We start from the raw sequence: 25,564 nt of genomic DNA on the forward strand, positions 1-25,564 counted from the left end.
ATACTCTACGGCAGTTCCGACTCAATTATAATAAGCTCATTATAGTTGACTTTAGTTAACTGTAATTATTTCAAAAATAGAACTTCATACAATTTCTATACTAATTTGCGATACCTGGCAAATTTTTCTGCATCTGAAACACATTTTTTTTTATCTGTCGCGTTATCGGCCAATCGGCCAAGAGACGGTTATTACAAACAATTGGTTGCTAGGTAATTCGATGTTGATACAACGGTGAACGACTCTATTAACATTAATTTTAACTTGCATGAACGATGATATTTCCGTCCATTGATGATGAAGATGATGACTCGTAGAAAAAGTATTGTATACAGTAGTGATATAATTAAGCTTTTCACTCTCGTACCGTACTATTAGGCCACTCAGCAAGCTTCGTGGCCTAAACATGGTACTCGACTGAAAAGCTTTGTATTATATCACGATTGTATAAAATACTATTAATTTAATAGATAGATGTTTGTTTTCAAAATGAATGTGGAACACTTAGGCACGTTGACATTAAGCGTTTAGTAATTTAACGTGAGACTAAAAGAAAAGCTCTTAAAAAAACATTTCACCTTCTTAAAAACATGCCTCATCAACTTCGTTAATTACTGAAACCTTTTAAAATTATCGGAAAGCAGAATTTCGCGCAAAAATCGCGAGAGAACAACAAAGGCGCTTCTTTCAAGGCGATTTATAGGTATCACGGAGGACAATAGACAAAGGGAAACACATTATCTCGGTGTTTGGGCTGCAGGGGTCTCAGAAAGCCTTAAAGCTTTAAAGGTTTCGTTAAAAAAGACAATAAAGCCTCCGCCACACATAAAGCGTTTTGATAGCGTAGCGTTAGCAGAGCGTCAGCGGAGCGCAATGATAGCGGTGCGCCGGACGAACGCTGACGTTCCGCTCGCAATCCGCGCTCGTTAGTTCCCGCCGGCGTCCGTTGGGCGCAACGCCAGCGTTCGTCCGGCGCACCGCTATCTTTGCGCTCCGCTGACGCTCCGCTAACGCTACGCCTATGCTCTCAAAACGCACATGTGTGGCCGAGCTTTAAGAGTACAGGGTACTTCGATAATTCTTCTACAGCCGTTCTCTCACGACTCATCCTCCTTGCGTTATAACGGCATTTGCCACGGCTCATGGGAGCTTGGGGTCCGCTTTGACAACTAATCCCAAGATTTGGCGTAGGCACTAGTTTTTACGAAAGCGACTGCCATCTGACCTTCCAAACCGAAGGGTAAACTAGACCTTGCTGGTATTAGTCTTCAACTTTGCCCGTGGAGTGGCTTCAACTTTGCCCGTGATAATTACTCTCCCCAAGCTATCTGGCGGGCGACGTGAGATTTGACTGAAGTGCTGACGATAATATCGTTGTCGCTTTCTCTATCGCTTTTGCATATTGGCTCGACAGAGCCAGACTGCGCTTCGATTGGCGTCTAATATCAGCGATCTAGGACGGCAGGATGTGTATTCCGTTCAGGGGGGTTACCATGAAGTGCTAAAGCCGTTCAGTTTAAGTTGAGAGGGAGGGACGGAGCTATGGAAATGCTATAGCTTCGTCCCTTTCTCTCAACCTAAACTGAACGGCTTTAGCACTTCATGGTAACCCCCGAGCGAACCAAAGTGTCCAGCGATTCAGGGAAGCGTAACTGAGAGACCCTTTATTAGAGACGCGTTGGTGTTGCTGAATGAATCATGCCTTTATAAGGGCCACTTGCACCAACGAAAATAGAGGGTTAACCCACCATTTTATACGGAATTTGACAGTTGACAGCCCACTAACCCTGAGTTAAGTGGTTGGTGCAAGTGGACCTAAGAGGCGCAATTATAAATGAATCATAGAATCCTGTGGGATTTATACTTATGATATTTGGAATTTTTCTCATATTTAGTATTTCCTCATCCTCTTACGATCTTTCAGCTACCAGGAATCGTATCGTTCGTAGCAGGATTCGAATCCGGGACTTATTCGTAGACAGAGTCTGTATACGGACATGAGCTAGGAGCCCGTTGATTTTTGGAAAAAAATGTAAAGATAAAGTTCACTTCGGGACTCTACCTATATACTTATTGACTTTGACTGCTATTGATAATCGATGGAATCAGGCGTTATTAATGGGTCTATCATACATGAATTTTGCAATGTCAAGTTTAATCGTAAAATTTTTGAGTTGACATTTTATTGCAAAATGCATGTGAGATGACTCATTACTGCATATCAGCATCCTATTATACCTTGACTATCCTTCCCCCCCCCCCCCTACTCTACTCACATTTAAGTTGGCACGTGAGGTGAAAAAACCGGAACAATATACGGCGATGACGCAGCATTCAAATGCTCGTTAAGAATCATCCCCCCCTCCCTATTGCTATTGATAACTGGGTGGCTAGCCGAATGGCACAATCGCTCACGAAACGCTCACGAAACGAAGCGCTAGTAGATATCTATCTCTATCGCGCTTGCGTATTGGCGCGACAGAGCCAGCGGCGTATCGCTTTCGTTTGGCGTCGGAGAAATGCCATTCGGCTACGGGGCCAGATCTCACATACAAGCTGGATCGTTAGTTGCAGATTAAGATGACAATTCTACGTTTGAAATAGCACAGAACAACTCCGTTCAGTTATAGGAATGTTACCCCGTCCCGTGCCTGCTAAACGGTCATATCTCAAAAAACATTTTTTCGAGAAATCGCGTCCTTTTGACATATCTTTGTGCGTCAGTAAAATAGATCTAATTGGGTTGTGGTCTTGGGTTGTCCCTCAAAATATACTGCTTCAATCTAGTGTCATGATGAAATTTCATTATTACCTACAGGACATGTTTCCATAAGCTAATTTTAGCAACTAGGGAACTAATCAATATTTTATTGAACATTTTTTACCAGTAGCCACTCTACTTCAAAAAAAAAATATATAAATTGATAATTTGAGGATAATTGTATTTTCCTATGGTATAATCAGGAGACAACTCAAAAAACATCTCAAAATTTTCCGCAATATGGACTCAATTCAAAAATAATTACCTATCATATTATAAAGGGATATTTGGATTTATGGCTGTATTGCAGGAAAAAAGTTGGCAATTTTTGTAAAAGTGTTGTAATTCTAAAAACGCTTTAAAGAGGTTTTTTTCCCGAATGAATCATAATTTGAATGATTTTGGGTGAATTTACGTAAAAGTAACGTGAGTCACGACTTCATTGCGTGTTTATTTGAACTACAGCTGCTAATCAAAGGATCTATACATATATCGGAAAAGTAACACTTATTTAGATATAGATTATCACTTGAACTTGCGTCGTGAATAACTGGAACATGCCATAAAAACGTGACTCATCTCTCGGATTGACCCTTCTGAACCCGAATTTGCAAAATTCTCAAAAATGAAAAATTTTGAGATGTGGCGTTTAACAGGTGCGGAACGACCCAGTACAGGCACAATTAGAGGCAGTATTCAGGTCAAAGGGTATTCGGGAAATTCCGAACGGCCATTATATGAGAGGGAACGACGTCTTTTACGCTCCGGACGTAATGTATACGTGTTTCGTACGAGCCAATTGAGTGCTTCAAACTGGGATAAATCTAACTGGCTTTTGGTATTAGAAAAAGATAGATGTATTTCCTAGGAGGGTAGATTGGATGTATCTGTGTTTTAAGTTAAGCGAGTCGATTTAAATCAAAGGTTGCAAAAAGCAACTTGAACATTCGTATGATTGTCTAATAGTATTTTGTACAATCGTGATATTATAGAGAGATTTTTAGTAGAGTACCATGTTTATTTAGACCACGAAGCTTGCTGAGTGGCATAATAGTACGGTAGGTACGAGATTGAAAAGTTTGATTATATTACTATCGTATACAATACTTTTTCTACGAGTCATCATCTTCATCACCAATGGTCGAACACATCATTCAAGTTAATGTTAATAGTGTCGTACATGCATATGTACCTACTTGTATTGAAAATTTTAAATAAAATAATTGACGAACACAATTTTCGAGATGTGAAATTAAATATGTAACCTTATATATTTTAATATATTTTCGCTTTAACAGCAACTTGTAAATCGTATTTTTTTTATAATGTAAAGGTACTTTATTTTGTAAAGCTTAAATTAATAATCATATATTTTAAAATGAAAGAGGCGTGATTTTTTTTTTCAATATAAAAATATGTATCGTATCGCTCGCAGGCCTTTCTGCGCGGTAAAATATAAATTTAATGAATCCTATTCTGAAACCGGAAAATCAACACGGGATGTCACGATTAAGCTAGCTACTTTTGCCCGCGACTTCGCTCGCGTTATAAAGAGACAAAAAGTAGCCTATGTCACTCTCCATCCCTTCAACTATCTCCACTTAAAAAATCACGTCAATTCATCGCTCCGTTTTGCCGTGAAAGACGGACAAAGAGACACACACTTCTCATTTTCATATTTTTTCTTGTGTTGTGTTTATGCTTGATTGTACCATATACAACATATACTTACTTACTTTTATCTTATCCTAATAAGGTTACCAACTGTATCACATCATTTTCACCACCAGCCCCCAAAATAAAAAGCATATTCCACTCACGATCCACACTTAAGGCTCCTCGCCCCAAAGGCTTTATCCTTATCTCCCCCCACGTACAAAATATTAGTATCCAATAAAACTCGCTGCGATATAAATTAGCCGAACCAACTTCTAATAATATATGTTCGCGATGTAGCATAATTTGTGCGGCGCCGCTGCGCGGATTTGATTTATACGCGACGGTTGGAAGACACAGTTGAAGTAGCTATGTCGCAGTTAAATGACTGGGTCAGAAACTTTTTTAGTAGGTAGATAAGCCCGTTTAGCTAATAGATAGATATATAGATAATCATTTATTTGTTTGCTACAATACACACCAAAATTACACAATTAAAACAAAAATAAACAATAATAAGTACACAGAGAAAATACAACCAGTTTTCATGTTCGTTCAACAAGTTTTTTGGTTAAAATAGCGCCTACGTGCTCTTTGGTTCAAACAACAAGCTACTTGTCATTTGAATCGGCAATATATTTGAATCAACAAGTCGATTTTATAAAAACAACCTGACACATATTGTTTTAAACATACGTTTGGCTGATTCAAACGGATAAACCGCAACAAGTCGAACTTGTTAAATTCACAATGAAAATTTCTCTCAGTGTACTAACACTAGAGAAAAAACAACAATAATATTAGTCTGTCATAATTATTGTTTTGAGTAGTGACGTTTCAGGAGTTATACGTCTGGCGTAGCGTGCATTACATAAATGTTCAGTCGACCATACAGTGTATGACACTGACACTGACACAACAGAAATGACATCCATTTTCCCAAACATTAATGATAATTAAAATGACATCAAATATCTCCAAACGGCCTCTACGTGTTGGATCTGTATCCCCACGCAAGCCTTATAAATGACCGGGCTCGAAAGACCCGAGAGTTTAAGAACGGAGAAACAATTTTTTTATACACATTGAGCACGAGTATTTCTTAATACTATACGTATAAATGTGGTTGAAAATGAAAATGAAATGAAATGAAATGAAATGAAAATGAAAATGAAATATTTATTTTTCAAGTAGGCATATTACAATGCGCATATGAACGTCAAATAAAGCTACGCCGGCTCTAACCCTACGCCTCAGCCTCGAGAAGATTTCAGTCCCCCCTCAGTTGGGAGGGGGGTATCCACTATGGGACCGGCAAGAAACTCGGCGGGCAACTTCTTTTCAAAACATTACATCTTATAATTAACATGCATTAAATAACAACATACAATTTAACATGCAAAAGTATTCATCAAAGAATATGAACAGACTAGGTACTCTATGGAAATCAATTTCAATAAATTATATTATTGCTTAATAATACGTCGTTCTTCTTCAGAGAAAACATATCAAATTGTCATAGAAGAAAAAGATAATATGAATCTCAATATCATTAAATATCATTAAATGGTTATGTTGGTAAGCAATTGTTTCACGTCACGAATTTTAATGTGAACTATAGTTGCGTGATGTATCTGAGTTCACAGTTAATATAATAGAATAAACATAAAACAGAAGACGCGCAAACAAACATTGGACGCTAAAATTCGAATGCCGCGACCATCCGCGGATCTGGCTTTCTGTGGGGACCTAACTACACTAGGTTAAGTGGAAGCACGTACGCCAATGACACGACAGTTAGTCAAGATACTGTATTATTTTGTAACTGCGTCAGCGCTTACTCCATGAATACGAGTCAGGAAGTTAATTTTGGATTAGGTTAGGAAGTACGTTTGTTACTTGAAACATTTTTCAAATAACATTGCTAATATATGCGAGTTTCGAAATTCAGACGTAATTATTTTGCCTCCGTTCGCTTTAGGCTTTGACATGACTGTACTTCCACATGACATCTATTGAACGCATAGGAAGTATGTAAAAATTTGAAAAAAGAATAGATTTTGATGAGCTATGGGCGATAGAGACGAACATAAGATAGTCGTTCCCGTGTAAATAAAAATAAAAAATTTGAAGAAACCACCGACCGCGACATAGTGGACCGATTTTAAAAAACATGGCTAAGAACACTCCCGACTATCTCAGCTTTCAAACAAAATAAAACTAAATCAAAATAGGTTCATCCCCTCGGGAGCTAAGATGCCACAGTCAGACACACACACACACACAGACTGACAGACACACACACAGAGACAGACACGTCAAATTTATAACACCCCGTAGTTTTTGCGAGAGAGAGCGCGCGATTTATCGCGACGAACTAAAACTCGCTCACGCTATCATCGTGTCTCTTTTTAACCCCTGACGCAAAAACGACGGGGTGTTATAAGTTTGACGTGTCTGTTTATCTGTCCGTCTGTCTGTGTGTTTCTGTCTGAGGCATCGTAGCTCCCGAACGGATGAATTGCAATGCCCTGCCAGGGCCCATATGACTCTGAATGTACCTAGTTGTTAAGATCTGTACTACACTATGGTTGCAATAAATAAATGACTAAATGACTAAATGAACCGATTTAGATTTAGTGTTTGAAAGCTGAGTTAGTCGGGAGTGTTCTTAGCCATGTTTCATGAAAATCGGTCTACTATGTCGCGGTCGGGGGTTTTTTCAAAATTTTAATTTTGTAGTTAGGTATATTTACACGAAACGACTGTATTTTCTTCATTTCTATTACCGATAGCTCATCGTTTGCTCACTTTTGATGGTACGAGTGGCTTACCTATTTTATTATTATTGTATTTCAAACCGTGAATCCCTAGGAGTGCTATGAACAATTAAGTAACAAAAGAAAATCATAAAATATTATTATATAACATTAAAATTTAAATGTATTCACAATCCTTGAAATGAAATGAACCAAAACCCCGGAGTCTAATTTACCCGCCTTCCTAATGCTACCCCTATTTTAATTAATACCGAGAATAATAATATGCTGTATAAGAGTATGGTGCCTGTTAATTAGTTTTCGTAATTATTTATATGAACTTTTGAATAGGAATGACCACTACATAAAAAAACCGGCCAAGAGCGTGTCGGGCCACGCTCAGTGTAGGGTTCCGTAGTTTTCCGTATTTTTCTCAAAAACTACTGAACCTATCAAGTTCAAAACAATTTTCCTAGAAAGTCTTTATAAAGTTCTACTTTTGTGATTTTTTTCATATTTTTTAAACATATGGTTCAAAAGTTAGAGGGGGGGGGACGCACTTTTTTTTCCTTTAGAAGCGATTATTTCCGAAAATATTAATATTATCAAAAAACGATCTTAGTAAACCCTTATTCATTTTTAAATACCTATCCAACAATATATCACACGTTGGGGTTGGAATGAAAAAAAATATCAGCCCCCACTTTACATGTAAGGGGGGTACCCTAATAAAACATTTTTTTCCATTTTTTATTTTTGCACTTTGTCGGCGTGATTGATATACATATTGGTACCAAATTTCAGCTTTCTAGTGCTAACGGTCACTGAGATTATCCGCGGACGGACGGACGGACGGACGGACGGACGGACGGACGGACGGACGGACGGACGGACGGACGGACGGACGGACGGACGGACGGACGGACGGACGGACGGACGGACGGACAGACAGACATGGCGAAACTATAAGGGTTCCTAGTTGACTACGGAACCCTAAAAATGGCATTCTGTTTAGCCCATCAGTTAGATCGTCCAAAAATACTGAACACATAATTATGTTTCGCTTTTTCAAAAAATACAAAGATATAGAGCATCAAAGTTCCGGAGTGGGGGCTTGTGACGTAACTTTTAAGTAAAAATTGTACCTAGGCGTGACGTCACGCGAAACTTCAACGCACTGTACCGTCGTCATTTTTCGTTTACGAGAAAAAAGAAAAAATACGTGTCTAAAATTCGTTGATAATCTAACTGACGGACTAATTACTTTTTTTTAGTCGTCTCGCCTATTATAATGTTGTGTTCTGTTTGAAAAAAAAAAATAGTTTTTGGCTGTTCGCCCTCGACAATACTACGCGCGGTCATATTTTTTTTCTGTGTCAATATGTTTTTAACCCCCGACGCAAAAACGACGGGGTGTTATGTTTGACGTGTCTGTCTGTCTGTGGCATCGTAGCTCCCGAACGGATGAACCGATTTAGATTTAGTTCTTTTTTTGTAAGCTGAATTAGTCGCGAGTGTTTTTAGCCATGTTTAATAGAAATCGATCCACTATGTAAAGATTTTTTCAAAATTTAAATTTTGTGGTTAGGTTATTTGTGCGTGCATGTTATTTTTTACAAAGGAAGTAAATTTCAACGATTAGGTTTTGGATGATGAGGTTGATACTTTGGTGATAAGTAGAGATCGTTATCAAGGTGCACTTTTCGTGGCAAACGGTACGGTTGGCAAAAAAAACAAATACTTACATTTAAATATTCACTTTGTTCTTAACTACAAAATAAATACTTACCTTCTTAGGATTACACCTCTAGCCTTATCCGACCAACTATATATTTTTAAAACAATATAGGTACGTAAATGACATTAATTATGTCACAAAAAATACACTACGCGAAGTGTAGGTATATTATTTTAATCCAAATAATCAAATGCACTCTAGATAAGACTATCTAGAATTGTTATTCAAGTACCTAGTTCAATTCAAAAGTAGTGCACGAAGCCAAATCTGTTGAACAAATTTTAGTTATTTATTCAATGTAATTTAGATAAGTAATTATAAATATGTAAATATTTCATAATTTGTTAAGTATATAATGTTTTAAATACTTGTGTATTTGTTTTTTTTGCCAACCATACTCTGCCACCAAAACAGCACGCTGATAACGATCTTTAGTGATAAGATAAAAAGTTTACAAATTGGTTTCAGGAACATTATTTCTACTCTGTTACGAATTATGTGATGCTAATGTAATAACCGTAAAAGACGTAGTTGTCTTTGTTTGAAGATACCTAATATTAATATGCTTTCGTCATTTTTCTTAGAGCTGTAATAATGTTTGTGAACTAAATACAAATATTTTATTACTATGTATATTAGTAATACCAGACGCGAGACGTTTTTCTTGGAAAACCTCGTAACTACATATTGAATAATAATAATTTATTCAGTTCTTACTCACAATACGAAATTATCTTAACTTACACAAAGTAAATAAGTTATCACATCATGAACATTAAAGAAGAGGTCGATACCTATCTAATATACAAAAACTAGAAATCTTTTACAATACGTATTTTTAACATTTAAGTAGGTACTTTTCTTTTTGTTTATAATATGTAGGTACTTTTATTTTTACACAATAAATATTAAAAAAAAAATTACAGGACATTCTTACACAAATTGACTGAGGCCCACGGTAAGCTCAAAAAGGCTTGTGTTGTGGGTACTCAGACAACGATATATATAATATGTACCTAAATACTTATATATATAGAAAACATCCATGACTCAGGAACAAATATCTGTGCTCATCACACAAATAAATGCCCTTACCGGGATTCGAACCCGTGACCGCGGCGCAGCAGGCAGGGTCACTACCGATTGCGCCAGACCGGTCGCGGTATATATACTAATACTAATACGTTCTATAATAACGGTATATTGACTCGAAATCTATAGTACAAAATTATTTTGAATTGATCAATATGCCAATATGACGAGCAGTTCCATGTGCTCATCCTATCGCATTTGGGAATACGCCTCAGTTTATGTATGCAATATGGCCGTTGATATCAGTCTATGCGAATTGTAGGTACATTTTTAGGGATCCGTGGTCAACTAGGAACCCTTATGTATAGTTTCGCCATGTCTGTCTGTCCATCCGTCCGTCCGTTCGCGGATAATCTCAGTGACCGTTAGCACTAGAAAGCTGAAATTTGGTACCAATATGTATCAATCACGCCGACAAAGTGGTAAAATAAAAAGTGGAAAAAAATGTTTTATGATTTTTTTTTTCATTTCAACCCCAACGTGTGATATATTGTTGGATAGGTATTTAAAAATGAATAGGGGTTTACTAAACTAGTTTTTTTTTTTTTTTTTTTTTTTTTTTTTTTTATGGGATAGGAGGCAAACGAGCAGACAGGTCGCCTGATGGTAAGAGATAGTTTTTTGATAATATTAATATTTTCGGAAATAATCGCTTCTAAAGGAAAAAAATGTGTGCCCCCCCCTTTAACTTTTGAACCATATGGTTAAAAATTATGGAAAAAATCACAAAAGTAGAACTTTATAATGACTTTCTAGGAAAATTATTTTGAACTTGATAGTTTCAGTAGTTTTTGAGACAAATACGGAAAACTACGGAACCCTACACTGAGCGTGGCCTGACACGCTCTTGGCCGGTTTTTTTAAGGATTTATTTCCTTCCTGTATGTTTTCATATTTAATTTAATAACCTGTTAAGCTATCACTAATTACTAAGCACTAATAGGCTTGTATACAGTAATATAAGAGTATAAAAGCACATACATAATAAAAATAAAAATAATGTGTCTACAAACTCCACTCCAGGATAAAACATTGTTACCCAAGTTATCACAACACAACTGGTCATATCAATATCAAATAAAAATACCATCCCGAACAGCTATACTTCTTAACGACCTTATGTTGCGATGAATTATATGCCCCGTCGCCTTATATCACTGTTACTATCGAAAGTATCAATAGAATCTACCGCTTGAGACGCGGCTGGCATACGACAGAACGTGGTATATGGAGTTTATTAAAGAAATGCGGTTGAATTGCACATAAGATATAGAAAGGAAGGAGATGCCGGGCGATTTATATTGTATAACTGCGCCTGTCGTTAGTTCTGGAACACACACATAGACACAATTAAAGATGGACGCTTCTACTGGGCTATTGCGCAATACACGCGCATCATTTCCATGTCTGTGTACATGCGAACGAGTCGTGTCATCACGCACGCACACAACGACAACTGTACGCTGAGAGAAATTTGCATTGTGAATTTAACAAGTTCGACTTGTTGCGGGTTTATCCGTTTGAAACAAGTATTTTAGTAAACGGAATAAATCACAATATTGATGATACAAGTCGAATTTGTTCGAAGAACAACAAGGTCAAACTTGTTAATCATATTTGATTGAATCAGCCAAACATATGTTTAAAACAATATGTGTCATGTTGATTTTATAAAATCAACTGTTGATCAAATATATTTTTGATTCAAATGACAAGTAACTTGCAGAATGTACTAGTTACATTTAACAAAATCTAACATGTTGTTTGAACCAATTAGCACGTGGGTGCTATTTTAACCACAAAACTTGTTGAACAAACATGACAACTGACAATTTTTTTTTATTTACGTCAAATACCTTTTTTAGTTAATCAGAAATACCTTACTAAGTATAACAAAAAACTCAATCCTTTGTAATAAACTGAATAGAAGATAAAGTTTTATATCCGAAGCACTAGTTTTATCCATGAAATGGATACCGGACTTTAAAAACACTCGCCGTGAAAGTTAAAGGAAGTGTACCAATTAAAAACTTCTGACTCTAATATGTATCGTTAGCTGCTTGTAAACAGGGCCAGTCCACTACTATGAGTTTAAATACGGTCAGTAGAATAATGTTACTCTATATCTAACTCTAAACGAAACTCGATAAATGTAAACGCTAAACGTCTTGGTATTTTTTTTGTATTGTATTGTACTGTATTGTTTTTATTCACCATAAAGTAATATGTGCATTACATGGTATGTCTTTACAAATAATTAAAGTATATATGTACATTTAAATATGTATAACATTGAAAATATTTGATGACAAGCGAAATATTTTTTTAAGAACATGCAAATTTGTTCATGTCCATATCACAGTTTAAATATTCAGTGACAGAGTAGAAGGCATGCTTCCTGAAAAACATAGATATTTTGGTCTTAAAACTATTTGTTTGGAGGTTAGTTATTTCTAGTGGCAATTTATTGAACAGCAGCAGTTGTTTTCCGTTAAATTCGACATGTCGTTAGGGTCATTATCAGGAACTACTTAATATATTACTTTTTGTTTTGCTTTGTTTTTAACCGAATTCAAAAAAAGGAGGAGGTTCTCAATTCGACTGATTTTTTTTTCATAGTTTTCAATTCATACATGATGTACCTAATTAATATATGTGGAATGTCATGACCCCCTTACACCCCCACCCCTCCCCTCCTCCTGGATCCGCGCATGTCATCAACGTTAAAAACTGATGGTAGGAGCTCTGTAAACAGTATCACGCTCGTTATACAACTAAATTAGTTCCGTATATGTTTGAAGGCTTCAACAGGTGTGCGATGCATTTTAGTTTGAACTTTATAAATAAAGTGCTTTCACTTTGCAGGACAGCTTTAGGTCACAGAATTACAGTTAAACCAGAATGAGTAGTTAGGTCAAAAAGTGTGTCCACATGAGAGGTCATTGTTTGGGCTGGTGTCCCTCTCGCACTTACTGACAATGTCAACATTATTTAGTAACGTCATACGTCATACATTGGGGATACCAGTCAATTTTCAAAGTTACTACCAAATCTACTAATACCCATTTGAACATATTTTTTAATTATACAAATCTTTGATTTATTGGCATCAAAATAATTACATTATAATTATTTTCCAATTCTTTGAAATATATCGAAACCCTAGTTTGAATATAACACTAAAATAATATAAGAAGTTATAAAGTCAGGTAATATACAGATAAAAATACTACTACTATGGTAACCTCATTAACACTGGCCACACGTGCGAGAGGGACACCAGCCCAAACAATGCCCTCTCATGTGGACCGTTTTCGCTAGTCTGATACGATCACCTTTCTGTCTCAGTGATAAATTTCAATTTAGTATGGCAAAAAATGTGATTCCACAATCTAGTTTAATAATTCTAAATCTATGCTTTAGGTAATATATGTATATATTATCACGTGCACGGAGTCTAGCCGTCGCGAGCACTCATGTCTGATGACGGGTCTCCATATGACTCGAAACATGACTGTCACATATTCGCGATATAATTACATATAATAACGTAAGTGATATAATAACGTTTATTTTAATATTTTACAGCTTTAATTAATAATTATTATAATTCTTTGTTATGAGTGTTTTTGGCTCGTCTATATTGGTGAAACTTTATGGTAATCGACTAATAAGAAAGTTTAATCCGTTTATTTTGTAGAATTTGCAAAATGGTACTCCTTTATGGACATTCCAATTTCTATACTCAGACTATGTAGTATAAAAGTTCATTCATTCATATTAATTAAATAAAAATATTTTGTAACGTTAATAAAAGTGAATAGACAACTTTTTTCCCCGCTCTTATATAATTCTTCTTCAGTAAATAATTAGAAGATTAGCTTTATTAAGCTGTACAGATTAATAAATAACGAGGTATTTTATTTACCTACTCAAATTTCACAAATTTGGGGATGACTATAACTTTCATTGATGCGTCACTTGTAAATGACAGAGCAAATAGCCAGATACAATTTACTCGGTGTTGATATTGGACAGTCGGTTGGTCAGTCGCAAGACATGTTGGACCGTGTCCCGTCTCCCCGGGAGTGGGGCGTCCCCCAGAGGGACATACGGGACGGTAGCACGAATCGAAGAAAGTAGTTTCATACTTTGAGATCATAGCTTCGAATATTAGATAATTTTTTATGATGCCTATACTTTCTGTCACTTGGACACAAGCCTCTAAATAATAGTTTGTAAATGACAGAGCAAATAGTAAATATCTACTATTTACTCGATGTTGATATTGGCCAGTCGAGAGATGGCCAGTGTAAGGCACGTTACTGTCCAGTCTCCCCGTGGTGGGGCGTCTCCCCAGAGGGACAGTAACTCAAATCGAAGAAAGCATTTTTATACTTTGAAGTTACAGCTTCAAATATAATCTAAATATCATTGTTTTTATGACACCTAAATATACTTTAGCCATAAATATACCTATACTTAAAGCCTTTATTTGGTAAGTTACAGAACAAACTGCAAGATACCATTTGTGAGGTGTTTACATTGGACAGTCGAGTGATGGTCAGCAAGGACCGTAAGTTTACTATGACCACTATGACACCTCCCCAGGGTGAGACGATTCGGTCCACAGGACACACAGTCTTTAAATCGCTTCTGCAGGCCGTCTCGATTTAACTTACTTTCGTTTCTCGTATTTAACTTCCGCTCCACGACTGCTGAAGCACAATGTATTATTATAGCCGCGGCGCTTTTTCTCGAGATATCACACCGTGTATCCCCAAAATCGATATGTCTCAACACTATCTCAGAATTATCGCCCAAGACTGCTGGATACAGCCTCTCGTCGTGTGATAAACCTGTAACCGGTCGTTTACTGGCCGAGGTATTATTTTTTAGAGGACCAATTCTTTGTGACGACATTATACAATTGTGATGTCTTCAGATTTAGTGGATGTAGTTTGGGATTTTTTATTATTGCGAATTTTATTAATTCAATGGAAAATATGAAGAAGAGGTAAAAAGTACCTTAAAATAGACGTAAAATTATTCAACGTTTTAAATTCTCGCGTTTTGCACACATTCTTAAAGACATTCACTAACATCCTATAGCAAAAGTTTAAAACCTGTTATTCTGGAAGAGCGAGGTCTCCTGATACAGGGTACTTCGTACCCCCTAGGAGGACCCGACAACTATGTATTTAGCAATGTTGATTTTTATAAAATAAATCATTTTCATTTTTCATTTTTAGGGTTCCGTAGTCAACTAGGAACCCTTATAGTTTCGCCATGTCTGTCTGTCCGTCCGTCCGTCCGTCCGCGGATAATCTCAGTGACCGTAAGCACTAGAAAGCTGAAATTTGGTACCAATATGTATATCAATCACGCCAACAAAGTGCAAAAATAAAAAATGGAAAAAAATGTTTTATTAGGGTACCCCCCTACATGTAAAGTGGGGGCTGATATTTTTTTTCATTTAAACCCCAACGTGTGATATATTGTTGGATAGGTATTTAAAAATTAATAAGGGTTTACTAAGATCGTTTTTTGATAATATTAATATTTTAGGAAATAATCGCTCCTAAAGGAAAAAAAAGTGCGTCCCCCCCGTCCAACTTTTGAACCATATGTTTAAAAAATATGAAAAAAATCACAAAAGTAGAACTTTTTAGACTTTCTAGGAAAATTATTTTGAACTTGATAGGTTCAGTAGTTTTTGAGAAAAATACGGAAAACTACGGAACCCTACACTGAGCGTGGTCCGACACGCTCTTGGCCGGTTTTTTTTTCATTTTTTTTTAGTATGAATAGGCCATTTGACCACGATCACACCTGATGTAAGTGATGATGCGGGCTACGGTGGAGCACGCTTACCTATGAGATACCTATTTACTCTTTCATTCACGGGGAGTACCACGGCCAGGCAACCTAACAGAAACGTCGAAAAAAAGATCAAATAATGCTATTTTATCGCGTTCGAACCGTGAGTGACTGTAAAAATATCATTATTTCGTCCAAAAATGTTCCCTTACTTTTTTAAGCTTAAATTCTTCATTATCTGAAATACTTCTAGATGTTCAAAAAATACGAATAACGGCTGAAAGAAAGACGCGTAGTCTTTCTAAGATTTCATGTATTCGAGAAATTAGGTACCGTCTAGACGTGGCAGCTAATAATATTCATATTAAATAAACGAATAGATAATTATGACATTTTTACAAACACACAATATAGACGCTAACAATATAGACGCACTAGCAGGTCATTCATGTAACGATATATCTAAATTTGCCCATATGGTACAATCGCCATCTAAATATATAAAAGAAGAAACTGACTGATTGACTGATTGACTGACATATCACCGCACAGCCGAAGCCGCTGGTCCTAGAGATTCCAAATTTGACACGTAGGTTCCTTATAAAGTGTAGAGGAGCACTAAGAAAGGATTTTTCAAATTTACATCCTAAGGGGGTTAAATGGGGGTCCAAAGTTTGTATGGGAAAACAAGATTAGATTAGTACGCGGACGAAGCCGCGGGAAAATGCTAGTAATAATGCGGAGCGATCAAGGGGCTCACAAATATCTGAACATGATTTATTCAAGGTACGCTCCGATATATCTGATGGTGACTATACAATAGACCATTTAATTAGAGAACGCTACTAAAATTCTCAGTCCCAATCTTAGTAATTCATAGAAAAACATTTTTTACATATTTGTACCAATTAGTACTAAAATACTCCATTTGACTGCACACGAAATACTCCATAGACTCACTCTATAGACTCTCGCCACATAATCCGTCTTTTTTCACGTTCATAAAAGACTTCACAGACGCAAGATAAACATGAGCATGATTTATTCCACGCAACGAGAAGGCTGATCCTGCTTTTACAATTGTATTTATCTTAAAAATAAAATTGAAAAATGTATTTTACGTATTTGAAGCTAACGATCACTAGGCACCAATTTGAAGAGAATAAACGTCCTAAAAACAAATGTTACACGTAATAATTTATCCGAAATAAAATACGATTTTTATCCGAAATAAAATTGGTTTATTTTATTTATTTTTTTATTTATTTATTAATAATATAATATGTTGTGTGTCTTGACTGCAACTATTAATATATTTATTTAATAAAACAGGGGTAAAGTAAATGTACTACAAATAACAAATAAAACAAATTAAAACTATTCTAAACTAAAAGTTAACAAGCTAAACTAAAGTAAAATTAAGACTAAATTAATAATTAAGTTCCGTTCCGGCTATCACCTGATACCTGATCCAAAGGTGCCAAAAATGCTAGCAGCATTGCCGCGTTGCACAGCCAGCGAAATTTGTTGGACCAACGGGCCGATTTTTAAGTCTCACGCGTTCGAATTCAGAAAATTGTCACTGAAAATAATAGGCAAGTCACCGTTTTCAACCGGTATTTTAGTGACAGTGAGACTCAAAAATCGGCCCCCAGGTAAGAGCCGGAACGGGGGTCGTTGCCTCAAAAATAGAATAAAATCCATAACTTTGAACTAAAGATAGACTACACTGTCTATAGCTAGGTGCAGCTGGTCATTTTCAGAAATTGAGACCCAAAACTAGATAGTGTAGTGACAGTTGTTAACGAAAAATTATCTCGCTGTTAGTTTTGTAACGACAACTAAGCATGTCAATAAAATATTGTTTTTTTAATTACATAAACTATCACATCTACGAGTAAAGACTGTATCGTTAAGTATGAGGACAACTTTGAGTAGCCGTATTTATTTGCTAATATATTTTTTTCTTAAAACAAGACATAGGCTTGATAAGGCACATAATAAGGTTCACATTTTGTCCTAGAAACTCGACGTGAAGCAAGTGGTTTAGACAGTATTGACTTAATCCTCCCGAGTAACAATTACGATTCCGGACAAATGCTACTAGAAAATTCACAAAGTGCGTAAAAAACGATACGATTGCGAAAAAAAATTGTACTGTCTGAACCTCAACGACATATGATCCACAAAGCAGAATATCTGGACATAGTCTAGCCATAGTTATTTTTAAGAAATAAAGTTCAGGATCTGTGTATGGCGGCCATTTAGAGAATGTGGCATGGTGCTTCCTCTAACTCCGACTTTGATGTCGAATTTAACTATCATACACTGTTTATATCGATTTGGTTTAGGCACTGTTCAAACACCGTGAATGTCAGTTAGACTTTGGCCTATGGCTAATTTTTTTATCTGTTTCTCTCATCCTGCTTGCATCAAAAATTTACGACAATCCGGAACGTTGCTCAAAATGGCGTTTTTTTTAATTATATAAATTCACCGCATTTATTCTGCAAGTACCCAATTGAAAAACCATGAAGAGGACTCTTAAAGAATATATTTTGGCAGCATATTAACCTTTGTTTGTTGAAATCGTACAAACAGTCATTGAAATATTCTCAAATTAAGCCAGATAGGGGTTGTCCGAAATTTATTTGCTAGACCTTAATGAAAGTACCATAAAGTCTCTAAAATAAAAAAAAATTAGACCTTCTTATATCAAATAGTGCTTACCAATACCTTCAGATCATACTCTCGGAACATAATAATATAAAATTATGCACATGTCAACATTTAGACGAGGTTTGTTTTGTCCTTATACTTATCGATACAGTCCTTACTTACATACATTGAGAATGTGAAAAAAGTTGATTTTTAGATAGTACGAGTACATTGTATGCTTACTTGTTACAAAACTGACAGCTAGTTAACCTTTTGTTATCAATTGTCACTAATTTTGGGTTCCAATTTCTGAAAATGCTTACATACGTGTTCATGATTCACGATCAAAGTCGTATATAAAACATCAAAACCATACGAAATCGCTTTAACAAAACCAGCCTTCAGTTATCTCGTGTGGTTTTAGATTAAAAATATAGGGGCTTCGCTTCCCTTGTTTTCGCGGTTATAATTCAATTTCCGAACTTGGCAAGAGTTTTAACGTCGTGCGAACACAGTCGGATTTTAGCTAAGATTTTCTTTCAAATAAGTTTTTGTGACTGTTTTTACAGGTTTGTGGTCACGTGCTTTAGCATTTAGGGCCCATTTAGACGGTACGAGAACTCGCATACGAGTTTTATTACATTGCGGTATTTGATGGCTTTGCAAAATTGTATGTAACCTCAAAAGCCCGCAATGTAACTAAAATCGCATGCGAGTTCGCACGTCGTCTAAATCAGGCCTTAGTCTATAAATCCATTTATTAATAACCTAACCACAAAATTTAAATTTTGATAAAAACTCCGACCGCGACATAGTAGACCGATTTTCATGAAACATGGCTAAGAAAACTCCCGAATAACTCAGCTTTCAGACAAAAAAAAACTAAATCTGAATCGGTTCGTCCGTTCGGGAGCTACGATGCCACAAACAGACACACACACAGACAGACAGACAGACAAACAGACAGACAGACAGACAGACACGTCAAACTTATAACACCTCTTCGTTTTTGCGTCGGAGGTTAAAAAGGCATAAGAGAGATCGGTTGTCTCCGAGTTAATTTATTACTAAAAGATTTTTTCTACACGCATGTAGACGATCTTATTTGTTAGAATCGTTTTTTATTCTGACTGCTATTACAACGAACCCCTAAGATGAAAATAATACATCCAAGTTCTCGTTGCCAACAATTTTAAAAACTTAGAAACATGAATCCTCATATGATTTCACACGCTCCAGATAATTTGATCATCTGTAGATCTTGAATAGAACCCATATTACATTTCAATCAATGGTCTCTAACATCAATAATATGATGGGTTAAGCAGCGTCCATTAGATTGCGGCACTTCCGCAAGTGGCTAGTGAGCCCAATGCGAGAGCGGCAGCCGCGACCGCAAAGCTGGCAGGACAATGTGGCCGTGTCCAGTGCCAGAGGTTGGTTACCGCGCTGGTGTCTTAATTCTCGCCTAGAGTGAAGAAGGTCAAACCATGCTTGGTCGTGTGCAACTACTCCTTCACCCACTCCAGGGTCTTCCATTTACACCAAACAAAACGGCGTTAGCTTACACAATGCAAACTTTTATAGAAAAGGGTAATTTAATACGGACAATAAAATTGGTCGTCCTGTCCATAATGGATGGAGCCTATATTTACAGGATGAAATGAAAGAGAGCAGTAATTTGGCCAGCCCCGTTTTTTGTAAGCCCTTTGAAACACGACTACGCAAACGAGTTGCATCGCTAATCCCTTTGCACGTGGACAGCAGCAGATTTGGGTGTATTTGCGGTCTATATGTCGGGATTTTCTAGAAAAATTGGTTTCATCAAAACGATATGCCGAAAAACGATGCCAATACGATGCCACAGACAGACACACACAAACAGACAGACAGACACGTCAAACTTATAACACTCCGTCGTTTTTGCGTCGGGGGTTAAAAATGAAATACGGTCAACTGGGGTGACTTTAAAACGCAGGGGCTACTTTGAAAATTTAGTTTTAAAGTCATACTGTAAGTAAATTCGGGATTTTCTATGGTACATTTACAAGAATATTTATTTATCTAACTAGTTATATGAACAGTTTCAGTAAATAATGAATAATATTAATTTTAAAGCCGTTCAAATACCATCAAAGTAACCCCAAAATTTCCTAAAGTCACCCCGGTTGACGGTAGCGAAAAACTGACATGTTAGATTGAGCGAGCTGGCTCCATTGTAGGCGATGACGTGGTCTACGATGGAGCGAGTATATATTATATTATGATTATAGTTACATATAAAACTTTCCAGTTTTGTAACTGAAAATGTATAGAAATCTGGTAACAAAAAAGGAAGGTTTCATACAAACAACCTAGGACATTTTGGGAAACCTAGTGGATCTTGCTCAGCATCATGGACTCTATCAGCCTAACAATTTTTATCAAAATCGGCAGCGTAATCCAAAAGTACAAACTGAGGTGCCTGTTCATCCTTGATTTGAAGGTTGCTGGGTCATATGAGCTGAGAAACATAGACGCCAGCAAGGAATCCCTCCTTGACAGTGCGCATAAGAAAGACGAAGCAAAGAATGTGTACTATTTAAAATCTTTTGCGATTTTTCTTTTTCATTCCGACCAAGTACAAAGTGAAACTATCCAATAAGTGACTCCCACTATTGTGGGCACGAACGAAGCTGCCGATAAATCTGTCATCTTTATCCGCGTTGATTTATCTCAGCGCTCGAGGATTAGTTATTTCTTTTCTTCTGAATGGAGATGGACTGAACATTTTGTTGGCTTCATTGTACAATGGTTACTAAACTAGGTCATGCAAAATGGCATCTGAAAAGATCAAAATTTTCCGTGACTATGTCAATATTAATATGTACCTAGAATTCTGGTTATCACCGGTCACCTGACTAGTCCCACGAATTCCACAATAGAGCGGATCAAAGTTAAATGTTCGAGTCATTTTTTTCCGAGATAATATTATCCTGGAATCTTCCTGTTATTTTTAAAAATCCGAAAAAATTTCTATCCTCGTAACGCCCACCATACAAATATTTTGCCAGAGAATTTTGATCCTAGTTGCATCTTTAAATTGAGTTGAGTTTCATTTGTTCAAAACATTTTAGAGAAAAAAGAATGCTACTTTATTCATTCACCTGAAAGATAAAATTCCACTGAACCGAAATGTACATCTCATTGCACATTGGGCGGCAAGAAGCTATTGGTAATCAGTTTCTAGATGACTTTACCTTTCTTTGTTATGTATCTAGTCTATTAGTTCCAATGTCATTTTCAACACTGTATGATTAGATCGGCAACTTAGTCTTTGTAGATATCATCAAAGACATATGTAGTTACATATAAACAGACAGACGGAGTTCCGTATAGACAGATAAAGTCTTAAGAAAAAAACGAACCTTTGTAGATATCATCAAAGACATATGTAGTTACATATAAACAGACAGACGGAGTTCCGTATAGACAGATAAAGTCTTAAGAAAAAAACGAACCTTAAAACCATACAGAAAAAGGTACGGTGACCTAGATGGCGATAAACCTTTGGGGGACACTCGGCTAGATGGCGCTAATACATTTTAACACATATGAAGCTAAGAATATGGGCCAAATTGTCTAAACTGAGGTTCAATAGTTTTAAGCCTGTGTTTAAGTTTATGCACTGTGATTACACATTTTGCTTTGACAGTAACTCTCTATAATACTCGATCCTCTTTGATATCATTCATAACCAGTTATTGATCAGAGTACACATGCTACATTAAAAAAAATCTGAAAAAAATTATCTCTCACATTCCTCTACTACAATTTCTACAGTAACTCAAGATGTTCGTAAGTGAGTTAGGTAGCAGGGTCGCGATTGGCTGTCCGTATCAACACACCAGCAGATTTACGACTGGGGGAAGGACGACCTTGAACTTTCCTTGAGGTGCTCTCCAAACATCTTTGACTCGGCTTTTTTTTAGAATATATTTTGCTAAAATAACTGGCACCTTGCTTCTTTTGATATAAGTAGGTGAATTAAATCTTCAAGATATTAAAGAATAAGGAAATGCTAAGTGAAATAGAATTTAGAGTTTCAGATTCTATCATATTTCAGGTTACTAAAGAATGTATAGTTAATGATCTATTTTAATATTTTTTGGTAGAAATAAAAATGGTGTTTCCCTGTGGTTCTTCAAAAAGCAGGTATTTAGGGTTTTCAAAGGTCAGCCATAGGTCGCTCCCCTGATGTTGCTTATATGTCCTTGGGCAGCGATGACTGCTTGCCATCGCCTGATGGCAGCTGGTCTCCTAGTTTGCTACTTATCATAAAAATAAAATCCATTTCTTCAATAAAATACCTAACATTTTTTTTTAATGAAGCCACTCAATACTTAGAGGAGTTCTCATAAGAACGATACTCCGCGTCTGAAACTATTACGGTGATTTACCTCTACTTATTACGTTCCATTTAAACTAACTACTTCTCACAAAGCTACAAAACTTCACACACAACAAAACTTATCTCCCATTTGTCAAGCCCCATTTACCACAAACATGCGATTGTTCCGAATTTGCCGGCGAATTTAACAATTTCCGTCACGAACGCCAATTATTACTAACTACTAACTACTCGCCAACTAAGCAATCACTTCGAATGACCGAAGACTTGTCAAATCATTCATAGTTAGCTCAGTTACCAATGGAACTACACAAGACTTTATACCTTACATTGTAACTGTAAGGTTTGAGATTGATCAAGTCGATGCTGGTATTCATTCAAGTGATTTATTAGCTACTGGAACACGATCGGCTGTGTCTACATCTAATTGCCATTGATAGACAATAGAAGGCTTTACGTAGAAAATATAACGAAAATGTTTTTCTCTTCGCTTGGTAGTCTGGAAAATTTTAGAACAATATTGATGATGATGATGTATACATCATTAGTTAGATGATGTATACTCATACATGAGTAGTTAGTATATGAAGCAGGTTGAGTATAGGAGGGCAAAGTAACAATGTTTCCAGTTTGTTAGCTCTTCACGCTGAATCAATTTAAATGAAATTTGGTGTTAGATCCAAGGAAGAATGTCGGGTTGTTTTTATAGAACCTTGCACTATATGTACACTGCATTTTATTGTCTTCTACCAATCAAAATGCTGTAGCCGAAAGTGTTGACCAAACATTTGTGTATCATGCGTAAGAACCAGGTCTGTAATTTTATGATTTCGGTCGAAGGGAGAACATTGTATTGTATTTATAGACACACATACCATGTACACGATGCATTTTCCTGTCTCCTCCCCAACAAAATGGTGTAGCCGAACGTGTTTACCAAACACTGGTTGTGTAATGTATCATGTCTAAGAAATAGGCCTCGTGTTTGGTTTGAGGAAAAACGTGGCAGCTTTAATAGCATACACAAAAATAAGAGTGTTCTTGTCTCCTTCAAGCATCGTCAAGCCGTCCTCTTCGTACTATTTGTAAATGCGATAGGGACGCACCGATACGATAAGGTTTATCTAACTAGGCCTGCAGAACATGTTTGACCAAACACTTGTATCATGTCTAAGAACCAACTCTGCAAATTGTCGCAGATTGAATGTGCGAGGGCTGAGGCTTTTACTTGTGCTCGTTATATGCGGACGCGTGTTGAATAGCGTATGGCGCGGGTAGTGCCCATTACTACCAAATTTGATGAAGGATTTTTAGAAATATCCTTCGCATAATCAATATTTTTTTTATTAGACCTATATTGACCGGGATATAGACCGTGACGTCTTCAGTTTTCTGTGATCATGATGCATGCAACTGCGTCGAAATATCGGTACCACAATAAAAATCGAAAAGGTCATCACGGTCTATATCCCGGTCAATAAAAGTGTAATGAAACTAACCGTGAATATTTTTTTACAGTAAATATTTTACTGGCGCTTGTTCATTATGTTCATGAAGTTAAAAACTGATATTGGATATAATAAGAGGGAACATAGTTAGATTTTGCTTAGGTATATGTAAAACTTTAACTATACTTATCTATATTCTTATTTTAAGTAATCTTATCAACAGTTATTAGAGTTAGGTACTTTTGCATTCATTAAAGTTAGCAGCCTTTTACAAAAGTATTAACAATACGTTTTACTTCTTGTAATACGTTTGTTAAAACTTGTATCTTTCTAGAAAAAAGAAATAACGAAATGATTGTTTGGAACAATTGCAAATCGACAGTAATATGACGTAACGTTTATGAATAACCTCATTAAAAATGTAGGTATCATAAAGTCTGAATTCGTCCAATGTAGTTATTTTTCTAGCAAACCTAACTTTAAAAATACTGAGCACACAGTCAACAAAACATATTTAAAAATGAAACACAGAATTCTCTGTAAATATTTCTACTCACTACCAGCTTTTGACAATTTCCACATTCTGCTCCGCTGCACGTATCTTTTCCGCATAAATTCCTGCCAGCAAAATAAGGCTCGAATACGGAAGAACCCGAATCGCCCCACACGCTCCCAATGACCGTTACAAATGAAACAAAGGTCCGGTGTTACGTTACTTCCCGTTGTGACGTCAGTGGCATTCCAAAAATACTGGCCATTTCTGCTGCATGCTGGAAAAATTGTACTTTTTTGTTTGGTATTCACATTATTTTTTGTATTCACATATAGTGACGTTCGATTTATCCTTATAGAATAGAAGAAAGTTACTCCCTCGTTATAGGGAGATTTTGTAAGTACTATCCAATTTTTGCATAGTGACTTTTTGCTACCCTATGCAAGAACATGGTCATGGACAAGGCCGGGACTCAAACTTTCACAGTCCAAAATTTAAATTAAATGTATTTGCCTCGTTTCGCCCATATTCAAAAATTTGGAGTAAGCGGTTCCCGGTAAACACCCTAAAGCATTAAATTTGTAGTGTTTATTCATACAGAAATAAGTTCAGCAGTTTCAATGAGAGCAAGTAACACAAAGACAGACACAAGTGTGTCTCATCTCATAGAATCTATGATAATATGTATGTTTACTAAGCCGTTCAACATAATGCCATCAAAGTAAGTATGGTTGTCTCCTCAAATGAAA

The sequence above is a fragment of the Leguminivora glycinivorella genome, chromosome 4 (genome assembly GCF_023078275.1).
Source record: "Leguminivora glycinivorella isolate SPB_JAAS2020 chromosome 4, LegGlyc_1.1, whole genome shotgun sequence".
Lineage (NCBI taxonomy): Eukaryota > Metazoa > Arthropoda > Insecta > Lepidoptera > Tortricidae > Leguminivora > Leguminivora glycinivorella.